At 41.2% G+C, this 13,918-nt stretch overlaps 1 protein-coding gene across 2 annotated transcripts in view; it reads right to left on the bottom strand.

Annotated features, from left to right (window-relative positions):
- LOC132973436 (guanine nucleotide-binding protein G(o) subunit alpha) overlaps positions 1 to 13,918 on the bottom strand; it is a 121,568-nt gene that overhangs the window by 93,490 nt on the left and 14,160 nt on the right. The window lies entirely within an intron of this gene.

Here is a 13,918-nt window from a genome sequence, read left to right as displayed (position 1 = left end):
ATGACAGACCTATATAGAAGAGCAGCCACAGAGGCCCCCAGAGGCCAACAAGGGTATTGTAGCAATATTTCTTACACATGTAGGTTAAGATTTGTACATGGCTTATCAGTGAATTTCCTTGTACTAGATTCAGATATGTGACTGTGTCCACTAAGGAAATATGATATGCAACACATGAATAATCCTCACAAAAAGGGGCCTTTGGGGGGTTTGAGTAAAGACTAATTCCTACCGCCGGTTTATGGGCACTGCCATCTTGCAGTGGCATCTCAGCGTTTGCTGCCTGTTCTCTGTGACAGCAGCTTCCGTAGTTAGTTTAAAAACATGAGACAGGTTCCTTAACCACGAGATCGTAATATTAATTAGATTTTACATACGAGACATCTTTTACAACAACGACCTGGTTACGTAGCGGAGAAATAAAAAAAACTCAACCGTCTTACACATATTATATACTGAGTGATATAATGATACAAGCTCGTTAGTTAATCAACGGCTGCATTTAATCATCACATATCAGTTGCATTGTGAAATGCATTTCTGTAGAAATTAATTAAGCATTTTTTTTGATTATGCTCGCTAACAGACGAACGTTTCATACCAGATCATTTGATTAATCGCCTGAAGATGGACGATTAAATACCATCAGATCACTCAGAGAAGACAGAAGTGACTGAGTGACCTCTGAAGAATTATGCCAGTCCTCTGCACGACCAGTCAAAGTATGTAAAGTGTCCACTCATGTGTGTGTTGCTCTCATGCAGTCTGTGTACACTCACAAAGTTAAACATTTTTCCTGACTGTTATCAAACTGTAAAACTAAAGATTCTTCCATAAGTCTTTTATAATGTTGTAAAAGGTAAAGTTAGGTAGAAAGTCCAATTAAAAGATGGAACATTTTCAGGTCGCAGGTGGTTCAGTGGGTAGTGCACGTGTCCCCATGTATGGAGGCTGTGGTCCTCCGGGCGGGCGGCCCAGGTTCAAATCCCACCTGTGGCTCCTTTTTTCGCCAATGTCAATCCCCACTCTCTCTCTCTCCCTGATTTCCATGATTTGATAGCTCACATTCAACCTGCAGCTGTTGAAGGGAGATGCCACCGCGGTAATGGCGGCTTGTCAAATTCTGCTTTTTCAACAGATCTGTAAAATATAATTTTTATTGTTTGCATACTTTTTTTATTTCAAATCCAGTGGACCAGATTCCCAGAGTTTGCGTGTGTGTTTGTTTGTCTTTGGGTTTGAGTGACTGTGTGCGTGTGTGACTGTGTGTGTGTGTGTGTGTGTTTGACAAAATATGCATCTCTACATACTGTATGTATGCAAGGGAGTGTGTGTGTGTGTGTGAGCATGTTTGAGTTGTGTCAGTTTGTGTATCTGTGGTCTCGGGGACAGCACAGTCCTGGTCAGTGTTATATTTCAGATCAATCAGGCAGCCTGCCAGTTCTATATAAAAACACCGGGCTTCTGTTTACATCGGTGACTTTCACACAGAACGCCAAAGCACAGATCTATATCACAGTTAAGGAAATGAAAGGTTAACTGTTTTCTGTATGTTGTGCACGTCCACCTACTGAGAATACAAACTGCAGAAAATAATCTATAATTCTGTGTAGCTCTGTTTCTGATGATTAGTTTCTTTCCTCTTTTCTTCATAGTACTTGCAAAGCCAACCCTCGTTCATAAATCATCCTTTGCATCTTTCCTAGCACCAGAGAGGTGAATCGAGGACTTGCTCTAAACTCAGCAGCACCCAAATTAAAATAAGAATCAGCACATTAAGTGGAAGAAGCCAAAAAAGAACAAAACCCCAATCAATAGGAACCAAAAGACTAGAACAAGGGACTCCCAATAGGAGAAGTCCTGAACTGGCACCTTGAGCTCCTCTCTCTCTCTCTCTCTCTCTCTGTGCATATACAGTACATCATATTACTGCATGTATCTATCTATAAATCTCAGTCACTAACCACCTACTTTATCTCTTAGGCTCCTCAAGATCGTTGGTTGACGGCCTGCCAGAACAATCCCCCCCCCCACACACACACACCCCCTCCCCACCGGATTGTTGATGGACGGTTTGCCTCCCCCCACCCCCTTGCTCCCTATCCCTCTTCCTGAAACTTATCCCATCTCTCCCCCTATCCCTTTCCAAGCCCGGCGCAGTCTAGGCCTGTGAAGACTGTTTCGTCATGAGCCGGGGATCCGGCCGAAGATTTCTGCCTTTTAATAAGAGAGTTTTTTTCTTACCACTGTAACTTTTGCTGCTTTGCTAAAGTGCTCATGATGGATAGGCCGGATCTTTGTAACATAACAATAAGTAAGGTCTTTTACCTGCTTTTTGTAACATAACAATGAGTAAGGTCTTTTACCTGCTTTTTGTAACATAACAATGAGTAAGGTCTTTTTACCTGCTTTTTGTAACATAACAATGAGTAAGGTCTTTTACCTGCTTTTTGTAACATAACAATGAGTAAGGTCTTTTACCTGCTTTTTGTAAAGTGTCTCGAGATAACACTTGTTATGAGTTGACGCTATACAAATAAAAATTGATTGATTGATTGATTGATTGATACATGAGGGACTTGACTCTCTTTTATGAGACACATAATTTGGTCTCTCCAAAGTCACATGTATGAGTGCAAATTTCAGAACAAAATTGCTGCACTAGAAAGAAATGTGAATAATTCTGTGTCCTTAAAGTTAAAACGAATGTCTTTATAATCCCAGGTAGAGAGAGAGAGAGACGGATTAGTAATTGGTCATTGGGCTGTAAGAAAATAAAACGGTTAAAAAAAAAAAAATGAGTTAAAGCAAGATTTAAGTGTCTTGTAAGTTTTATGAGTGGTTGATCAGGATTTGTGTTTCTGTGAGATCCTTAAAGGGTGTCGTGCATGTGTGTGTGTGTGTGTGTGTGTGTGTGTGTGTGTGTGTGTGTGTGTGTGTGAGAGTGCATGTGTGTGTGTGTGTGTGTGTGTTGGCCGGCCTGCTGACGTGAGCCTTCATGCATGAGGACCTTTTCTCATTACCCTCTCTCCAAGCCCTTCTGTCAGCAGAGAAGTGTGTGTGTGTGTGTGTGTGTGTGTGTGTGTGTGTGTGTGTGTGTGTGTGTGTGTGTGTGTGTGTGTCGGTGTACAGTATGTGTGCAATTTCCCATAGCTTTGGCACAATCTGTACAGTGACCTGAAACATAGTTTAGTTTCACACCGAGTCAGACAGATGGACAGAGAGTCCCACATATGGACAATTTAACCTCAACATGATGACATGATATTATCAGGTGGCTGCCTTCGGAGTAAAATAGAAGTCGTTAAATGAAACAACAGATGCCAATTAGCTATCGATGAACATCTTACATGATCTGTATCAGTGGGACTCATAATGCCCTTTGAAGGTTGAATTGGATTGTTTTATGCGAACAGGAGATGGCAAAGGCATAGAAAGAAAGACACTTAGCCTACACAATGAAACCCCTTCCTCAGGATCTGTAATTTCAAAGAGGGCTTGACTGGGTTGTAACAGGGTCATCAACACAGCAGCAGGGAAACAATGTTGGTACTTTTTGAAAACAAGATGACAAAGTCTGCAATTATACACGTCTGTACATCATGTCATTGCCATTGCACAGCAACAAACATATGTTTCAAAATAGCAGGCGACAGATAGGTTTCAATTTAGAAGATAAGATGGAAAACTACAAAACTATAGGGACACAAATTCAAGACCTACTTTAAGGAGAAGTTTAGCTTGTCTTGGACAAGCCACACTCGTGTTACTACATGGCTTAGAATAAATTAATTTCCCATTAAAGCATGTTACCTACTTCATATCTACCCTAGAGTTTCTGGTCTCAGAGGTTCCTGTGGTTGTTTCTGAACACCTGCTGCTGTGTTTTGTTGCTGTCTGTAAGTCTCCCTGTCTCTCTCTCTCTCTCTCTCTCTCTCTCTCTCTGTGTTTATCCCTATTCAACTCACTCTTTCTGTCTAGCTCACTTTCTTGGCTTTATTGCAGATGACTGCTCAACAATGAGCACAGCTCTGTCTGAGGTGACTGTCTGCATGTTCAAATAAAAGCTTTTCCTTGCTAGTGTTATGAAGCGATCGTTCATGGTGGACTAATGTCAGGTCTCTGGACGTAATGTTACAAAGAGTTCAGTCTACACCTGCTCTTGATGTACAATGTCATTAATAACTTTCGTTATGATTTGCCGCTACTGTATATATTTTTTTGAATTGATTGATTGATAAGTGACAATTATACCAGAGTCAATGCCCAAGATGTATTTATCAATCACACCACACCCTCTGACTGTCTCAGATATAGCAACATCCAAAACATTTTTTTTTTTATAATGCATTGACCATCCAAAAGAATTTATGAAATAGTTCTATAACGTGTTGTGTGTCTAAATTGTGTTTTCAGTAATGCTGCTGCCTTTAAGGGATGCACTGTGGAAGGTCAGCAGTAGCCTTCAAACTAAACCAGCCATCCTGATTAGCCAGCTTACATAATCAAGTAAGGACAACCACTCTTCAGGATCATCACCCAGCGGGACCTGGTATTGATCAATGCGACCTTCAGAGCCTCCCCTCTGGGTCATGTGTGTTGTTAAATTTTATGAATAAAGTGTATCAGAAAAGTGCATGTGCTATCAACTAAACAGCATTTACAAAGGAGGGATATTTCTAAAGTGCCCTCAGTTTACCTACTGACTGGAGCTAGTGTGTTCTGTGTGAAGGTGACATTGTGGCTCCCAACACACAGACAGACAGACGTTAAAGCATTTACATTGTATCTAATCTTCTGCCTGTAAATGAATAACAACACACAATAACACAAAAGTTATTATCGCTGACATCCATAAAAACAAAATAGGAGATAAAAAACAAGACACTGAAAGAGCGTCAATGTAAGACTCTGCTGAATGTACTCTACACACACACACACTGAAATCATATCAATCACAACATGCCTGCCTCTCTCCTTTCTGTCTCCCATTATCCCCCACAGTCATATTTTTATCTTCACACCTACTCTTGTGAACACACACAAACACAAAGCCAACAACCCGCACTGTGCAATTAGGCCTTTATCTTTGCACGCAAGCACATACAACCGCACACCGTACGCACACACACACACACACACACACACACACACACACACACACACACACACACACACACACACACACACACACACACACACACACACACACACACACACACACACACACACACACACACACACACACACACACACACACACACACACACACTTATGAAAACACTGCTGATTGGTTCTTTATCACTTTAGTGTACATCCACTCACTTTGTGGTCCCTGCTGACAGAGCTCTTAGCTGTGACAAAGTGCACACTGACCAAGTCCTGTCAACTCCTTCCGGACACATTAAGTTACAGTGTGTGTGTGTGTGTGTGTGTGTGTGTGTGTGTGTGTGTGTGTGTGTGTGTGTGTGTGTGTGTGTGTGTTAGTGAGTGTCGTCCATGGGAGTGTTAAAGAAAGTGTGAAGAGTGAAGAATAAAGTGAGGATAAGAACCTGATGGGTGATAACGATGGTATGAGAGATGGTATGAGAGATGGTATGAGAGATGGTATGAGAGATGGAATGAGAGATGGAATGAGAGATGGAATGAAAAGAAGAGGGGGACATTGTGGAAAAAAAGAAGCTATAAATAATTGGTGTAAACTATCACAACCCCCAGCTCAACTGACACACACACACTTAGGGTGAAGCAGAGGCATCAGCTGCTCTGCCATTTGGCTTCACTCACTTGCCTTCACACCTTGAGGTCAAGCAGCAGCATCCTGAGCACATATTGTCTCACACACATCTCTCCCCGTCCTGGCCCTGTCACCATGTTTCCAGCCAGGCTAGTGGCACTGCCTCGGGATGATAAAGTCAGACAGAAAATCAATCTCTATAGACTGAGTCCTCAAATCAGACAGCCCGGGTTCAAATCTGACCTGCGGCTCCTTTCCCACACGTCATTCCCCACTCTCGCCCTACCCAGTTTCTGTGCTACACCAAGGCAAGGCAAGTTTATTTATGTCGCACATTTCAAAAACAAGGCAATTCAAAGTGCTTCACACAAGACATTAAAAAGCATCATGACAGAGGAAAGAAAAGAAACATTAAAATAGAACATTTAAAAATCACTGAAATTATTCAATCTGAAAATATGTTCAAATAAAAATAATTCAAATGAAATGAATTGATGTAAAAATAAATAAATAAAAGTAAAGAAATGAAAAGAGTTCAAAAAATATAATAATAATTAGAGTGCAGAGTAAAAGTTTTAAATCTTATTAAAGCTGTTTATTTAAAGGTAGCTGTAAACAGATAAAAAATTCCTGGGAGACGCCCAGGAACAGAATTACAGTACTTAAAAAACACTCATTGACTGGGCTCCACATTTTAGATTTTGAATGAATGTAGTTTTAGGGGAAAGGTTGTTATTTTGTATACCACGTTCTAAGAAGTCACTTATATCTTACCTAATAAAGGTCAGAATAATGAGTGAAGCAAATGCATTTCAGCATCCTCAAAGAAGCTTCAGGAGTTCTGGCCCTTGATCCATTACTAACAATGTTTCCCCTGCTAAAGAGAGGAGTCCTGGCTCCAGGTTTGGTCATGTGCTGACGCAGAGTTCTTGTGCCAGGGGACACAGTCTGCTGCACAGTAGTTCAGCAGGGATGTTAGGATCTGCATGCACAAGCGTATTAACCCAGACAGACGGGAGAGCAGAATAATTACAGTTCAGTGTAACATCTGGGAAGACCTCATTATATCAGTCTGCAGGGTCTGAAACTAACTCTTTGGTCTCTCTGACAATGGCAAAGTAAGCCAAAGTTTTAACCAGCAAATAGATGTTTCACAGGAAACTTAGACACAGGGTCATTAAAAAACAAGTTGTAGAAAGTGACTATATACGTTTACTTTACAACTGAATTTATAGAAACATTTTTAGGAGCTGCACCTCAACACTAAAGCCCAGTTGGCTGGATGACGGCCCGACATGTAACCCCCAATAAGCTGAAGCGGCCCACAGTCCGTACTTCGAGTTCACTTTTCTAACCGGGGCTCCGGAGACTCATCAGCAACAGCATCATTTTCAAGTAAACATCAGACTGAGACCTGGAGCTGAGGTGGGTTTCAAAGCCTTATGACAACTTTACATCGCGCCCACCTGTCAATCATGTCAGCTACGCGCTCAACTGGGTAACATGTATCATTCATAAAATCAAAACGGAGCCGTTTTAAAAAAAAATCATCCCCCATACAGTGTGTGCCCATGACGACAATAACTAGTCAGACCTACTTCGAATGTGGTGTGTATGTGACTCCTGGTGCTTCTGCAGCCAGCCTCAAGTGGACACTCGATGAACTGTAGGATTTTGCACTTTTGCATTTGCTTCATTTTTCAAGACCGGAGGTTGCTGCTTACTATAAACCCCGCCTCAGATCCAGCTCTCAGCCTTTCATTAGGTTTACTGACAGTTAGGTTAAGACACCTTTTCCAGCATGGTGATGGTCACCGACAGGCTACCCAAAAGCCCCCTGCAGTAACAGATGATGTCACTCAGGCTTCGTCCATTACAGTCTATGGGTGCGACTGGCTGGACTTGCTATACAAAGGAGGCGTTACTGGGCCGATGGTGGACAGCGAGGGTCAGTCAAAGTAGCGCAACACTATTACTGACAGTCACACGTCAGCAACTTGTCGTCATTTCTAAACAAAATGAGGTCATTAACTTATTGTATGTGTTGTAGTGATCGGGCAACCCGACTACGGCATCATTTATTTTACTGGCCAAATTGAAATTTTAGCCACATTTGGCGAGTGGCGGGTGCTAAATTTGGACCCTGTCTGTCTGCCATTATCTCTCCGGTTCACTGTCACATGTTATCTCTATCTGCCTCTGTCCTCTGCCAAGTGCTCTTTGATGCAGTGCTCCCATGTCTCTTTTACTCACTCTCTGTTTACTCTCAACCCCACATCAAACTCTCCCACTCACTGCCATCTTCACTTGCATCATTTCTAATTATTCTTTTTTTTTTTTTACTCCTCTATTCCAGTTTCCTTTCTTTTTCCATTTGCAATTACTGTGACTATTAATTAAGAAAAACACAGCACTGGCACATCCCTCCCCAATGGTTGATTTCTACAGGGAAACACACATGCAAGATACACACACACACACACACACACACACACACACAAGCCATGTTCACACAGGTGCTCACCTTGCAAAGCACAGGAAGACAGTTGCAGAGAGTGCAATGTCATAACCGTTGCCTAATTACCAGTTGGGTTACAACAGCTGCGCAGAGTCGCACCCTGCACTGAGGCCTTTGTGTTTCAGTCATTATCTGAGTCTGAATGTCTTCTGCACCAAATACAGTTGAAATGTTGCTGGAATGCTGATAAACCAGCATTAATCTTCACACTTTAATGTAAACAGATAAAAAACGTAGACATTACTTTATTATTTTGTAATCAAGTGGATAGAATTTAAACTTACTCTCTATTTTAGTGCCTAGGGCAGGTGAGCTTTGAGGCCGTATACCGTCATTTTCAAAGCGTGGTCACACTAATATTGGCTCACTCATTCGTGCAATAACTGCGGCTGTGTGCGATCAGGCATCTAATCGTAACGTTGTCACAGAGCGGTTTGGCAGTATTTTGATGTAGAAAATAAAGATAGAGTTGTTTGTTGGCTGTATCAGGTTAAACTGGCACCTCTCGATCAGAGCAACATGTAACCAGTCCAGGTATATGGACATTAACCTGTGAGGAGGAGTGTAAGGCTGGCAGTGCTAGCACTGAGCTAGCCGTTAGCAACACTCTGCAAACCATTTTGACATTGTTTAATTACTAGAGGTGTTACGGATCACAAATCCCTCAGTTCTGATTGGATCACCATTTTTTATTACTGGTCGGATCAGTTTTTCGGATGGACATTCATGAACTTTTCCACTCCTCGGCTAGACATGACATGCATTTCTGCAACATCATCACTGCAAATCAAAATGCTTCTCCATCAATCTAAATAATGCATCACATCCTCTATTTTCTACTATAATCATTGATACAATTAATAACAATAAAAGAAGCAGTTAACTAAAAACTCTCTTTTACTTCATGAAGTGCTTCAAAATCTGAGAACAATAGCTGTGATAGAAAATACATATTCTACCAGCTATGACATTGTTGACCCTGTAGCACACAAACACTCACACCTTTCACAGCTGAGGTTTGTGTGTCTGTGCACAGCACATGTTGTGACAAACAACAGGCAGGCCCGCGCGTTTAGAAAGTATATTTCAGTTTAGGGACCTAACACAGTGCTCGCTTAATGGCGTTTGGTTTAAGTTTACACAAACAGGACATGAAGCCACTGATTGTTGTCACATGCAGCCACCATCTGATACCTGCATGACAGCAGAAACAAAGAAGCTACACATGAAAAAAATAAAATAATAATAAATAAATAAATAAATAAAATAAAAAGAAGCTACACACTGATATATCAATGCTTTAGATAAATAAGACATGTCTCCACTTAAACACTGCCTTCTTTTCACTCAGACTTTAGCGGTTGTATTTATTATGGGCTACATCATGTTTAGAAATGTTCCATTGATCAGTGGATCACATGTGACCTGAACCGTGAGGGGTTGATCCAAACAGTATTTTAGCTTGAAATGCCCACACCATGTTTAAGCACATCTTGGCAGTTTTGTTGGTGTGTTTTCTACAGATGTGGTGAATGTATTAACCTTTTGTGTCCTATTAGCATGCTTTGAATTGAATATAGGCCAGAGAACTATGGGGGCCTATGGTCTCTTTGTGTTTAACCATCGAGTCCTAAAGCAGAGGAGTAGAGGAGATTCCATTCTGCTATTAAAAATGAGGCATGCAAAAAGTAATGATAAAACTGTTTGACCTTTGGTCTGCATTTTGGAGTTTTCAGTCCAGTAACAGGAAGTGGTTGTTCCAGGAGCAGTTTATAACACGGGTTTTACAGTTGTATAAGTCAATATGTGCTCTTTAAAGGGTCATTGGAGTCATTGATCACTTGATGGAAGCTTCAGTAAGACAGCGAGGGAGGCGACAGGAGAAGACAGGACACAGATTTAATCAGCTTGTCCCACACAAGGTCGAAATGTAATTATCCAGCTCTATTGTCTTCCCCCTGTTTATTACTAACTTTGATGGTTTCAAACCAGGTGAACCCAGTTAGTTTGTGGAAAAAAACTGGGACCTTCCTGAATAGAAGCAACAAGATAAAAAAGGACTCTGTCTTAAGGCTCAGGAAAACAATCTTTGCTGTTTGACCTCAAATTTTAACATGGGGTAAAATGTTAATCTGTATAATTCTGTTCAAATGTATTTCATAAGAATAAATAACAGGTCTGATCAGCACACCATTTAGGTCTGGACTCAAAATCTCATCAACAAATGGATATATTGCCACAAAATGAGAGAAGAGGGAGAGACCGCATATGTTGCAGCTTAAATAGACCGCAGATTAAAAGGACGTGTTGCAGGGTGATGCTAGCATCCTTATGCTAAACTACTAATAGTGGTTAACATTTTCCCTGCAAAACATCATCATGTTAGCATTTCTATTGTGAGCATGTTGATATACTAGCATTAGCACAAGCACCAGGACAGCCTTGCATGGCCGCAGACGTGAGAATACAGTGGTTTATTGTTCTTATTATTATCCAACTCAATATGTTTGATGGAACAAACGCATTGTGTCTTTTATAAAACAAATTGTATTTTATGAGCACATCATCCATTGATTATCTAAACCGCTTTTCCCGTTCAGGATCCAGGGGGGCTGGAGCCGATCCCAGCGGTCATTGGGCTAGAGGAGGGGTACACACTGGACTCTTCACCAGTCACTCACTGGTCTCACATTCACACCTACGGGCAATTTTAGATTCACCAATCGACCTAACGGGCATGTCTTTGGACTGTGACAGGAAGCAGAAATATCTGGAGGGAACCCACGTATGCACGGGGAGAACATGCAGACTCCACACAGAAAGGCTCATGTCCGACGGGGATTTGAACCAGCAACCTCCTCACTGTGAGGTAACAGCACTTACCACTGCACCACTGGCTACATCATGTTCTAATAAAATATAAAAGTACATAATCAGTGCCAGAGAGACTTATTTATTAAGTGGTCAAAAAAAATACATGTATGATGTAATGTCAAGTAAACCCAAAAGCTGTGTTATATTTAGTTTCTGTTCAAACATACATGTGAAGCTGCCTCTGATCTCTGTACTGTGACGTGTACCTGATGACATTATGCTTAATTCCACATATGGTGAACATATTGTTTACTGTTTATGAAGGGGCATCAGCTGCTACTGCAACAAGGAGCAGAAGAAATTATTAAAAAAGCCTGAGTATTCAAAGAATCTGTCATAGAAGTCCTAAAATTCGGGGCAGCAGATAGCCTCTTGGCCTGTATAGGCTATAGGAGTTATGGTGCGCGCCCCATGGCTTTAGTACTCATTGCAGCGACTGTGGGTTTAAATCCGACCTCAGCCCATCCCACATTCTCTCCTCCCAACATTTTCTGTCTCTCCTCAGCTGTCCTTTCCAATAAAGACAAAAAGCCTTCAAAAATAACTTTAAAATAAAGAAAATAAAAGAGAGGTCCTAAAATTATAATCAGGTTTATATTTCCTGTTCTCACTTTGGCAATAAAACACAAAAATACAAACAGTCATTCATACTCTCTCCCAGCTTCAAACCCAGCCAGTCACCATCAGCTGACTTCATATCAGCTGAGTGCGGCCACTGTAACAAGACTCTTTTGTCTCACAGTGCACTGAACTGACATCAAATGAGCCAAATGCCCAGACACAAAAAAAACACTCACAACTACATACACACATACACACAAACCAAGAAAAAAAAACCTCACACACACACTTTGCTTCCACAAAAGACCATTGTTTTTTAATAAGAAGCCCTGATTAGCGCGTGGACCACACACACTCATATTGACCTGGGCTCATAACTGTGCAGACATAGTGAGAGAGAGCAGACATGGCTTAGAGCAAGAGCAGCTTTTAAAAATTGTGAATATTCTTTCAGAAAGAGGGAACAATGTGAGAAAAGAGTAAAGAAAGAGACTCACTCTGTGTTCTGTTACATTAAGTAGATCTTCTGCTGATGTGTTCTAACAGAACACGTCCTGTATGATTAATGGTGTCTGCTGGGTTAGCTGATAATGTTGCTCCACACCTGAGAAAAATGTGCATGTTTTGCACTGAGATCCGTGCAAACATGAAGCTCTGCCATCATAATATATATTTGTAATTTTATATTTCATCCACCAAAGTGTACCATTGGTGTCCCAGTGTGTGATTTTAAATTGCACTGTGTGTAAACCTGCAAGTTTTCATATGGACAAACAGCACAAGCTTCACACACGCACGCACACACACACACACACACACACACACACACACACACACACACACACACACACACACACACACACACACACACACACACACACACACACACACACACACACACACACACACACACACACACACACACACACACACACACACACACACACACACACACACACACACACACACACACACACAGGTGCTGTTCCATCCCGACATGAACAGTTCTGTCGTCACACCTCCATTACCGACTCATGTCATCTCCTATTATGCAGTTATCAGAGGTGGAATAACTTCTCTCCACCGTTATGCATCTGTGACACTGACACTGATGTTGAGACCTAACAAAGGAGTAACAGGCAAGAAGGGGAAGGTTTTGAGGACGGATGCAGCTCACCACTGAAAATGTCACGAGGATCAGCTGATCTGATACCAATCAGCAAATAAGCCCTGTTCTCTTGTGTGAGACTCTTGGTAAAAGCAATTATCTTTGACTCATGGCCTTGTTATAGATATCATCTAAGAAGGAATGCAACGGCTGATGGATTAATTAAAGGGATACTTCACCCGTTGAAACATGAATCTGTATTGACATTGGGTCATATACAGTATGTAGTAGAACTGTGAGATACATTTTGAAGTTGGTTCCTTCTTGGCCGTGAAAAGACAGAAAGTGTCTTCTTGGCTCATGTGGATGAAAGACACCAAATCCCAGAATGCACAGCACCACAGGCCACTCCCACTAAGGTCCTCTAGTTCAGAATCAGAAATACTTTATTAATCCCAGAGGGAAATTTGATCATTACAGTTTCTCCAAAATATACAGTATAGCAGTAGAAATATAGTAATAAAAACATTTACAGACATATTTACTTCAACACATAAGACCATTTCCTCAAATGGCAAAAATCGTAATTTTGCGTCACTGGAAGCTCCTTTTCAGACTCGGAAATACAAAGATTTCCCATCTCAGGGGAAAATGAAGGCGGGATGCACGACCATTCAAAAATACTACCAGGTTTCTAATGATACAAAGATTAATGCAAATGGGTGAAGTATCCCTTTAAGTTTTTCTTTCTGATTCTTATTCAAATGCCTCCACTTCAGTGTTTGCTGATAACAAGTTACCCCCAGTATCAGTGCAATAAAAAAATAGTTTGGTGGACATGGACTGATAAATGCACAAACAGGAAGATTATAGCTGACTACATTTGATTTCTTCAGCCATGTAATAGTATATACTTCCTAATTTGTTAGGCCGGGCAAACACTTTGTGATTTCAATTATGACCTGATTTTTTCACCTTGATCATGTGTGGTTTGTCAGTGTAAACAGAGGCAGATGATGGCTCCTGACTGGTCGGATGAAGTTCTGGCATGTTTGAAATTTTGTTCATACAACATGCTCTCACACAGTGAGCACAGAGCCATGAGCCGATTCCCCAAAAT

The sequence above is a fragment of the Labrus mixtus genome, chromosome 4 (assembly GCF_963584025.1).
Source record: "Labrus mixtus chromosome 4, fLabMix1.1, whole genome shotgun sequence".
In the NCBI taxonomy this organism is placed as follows: Eukaryota; Metazoa; Chordata; class Actinopteri; order Labriformes; family Labridae; genus Labrus; species Labrus mixtus.
Note: the sequence above shows the minus strand (reverse complement) of the source record. Positions and strands in the feature narration are given on the sequence as shown.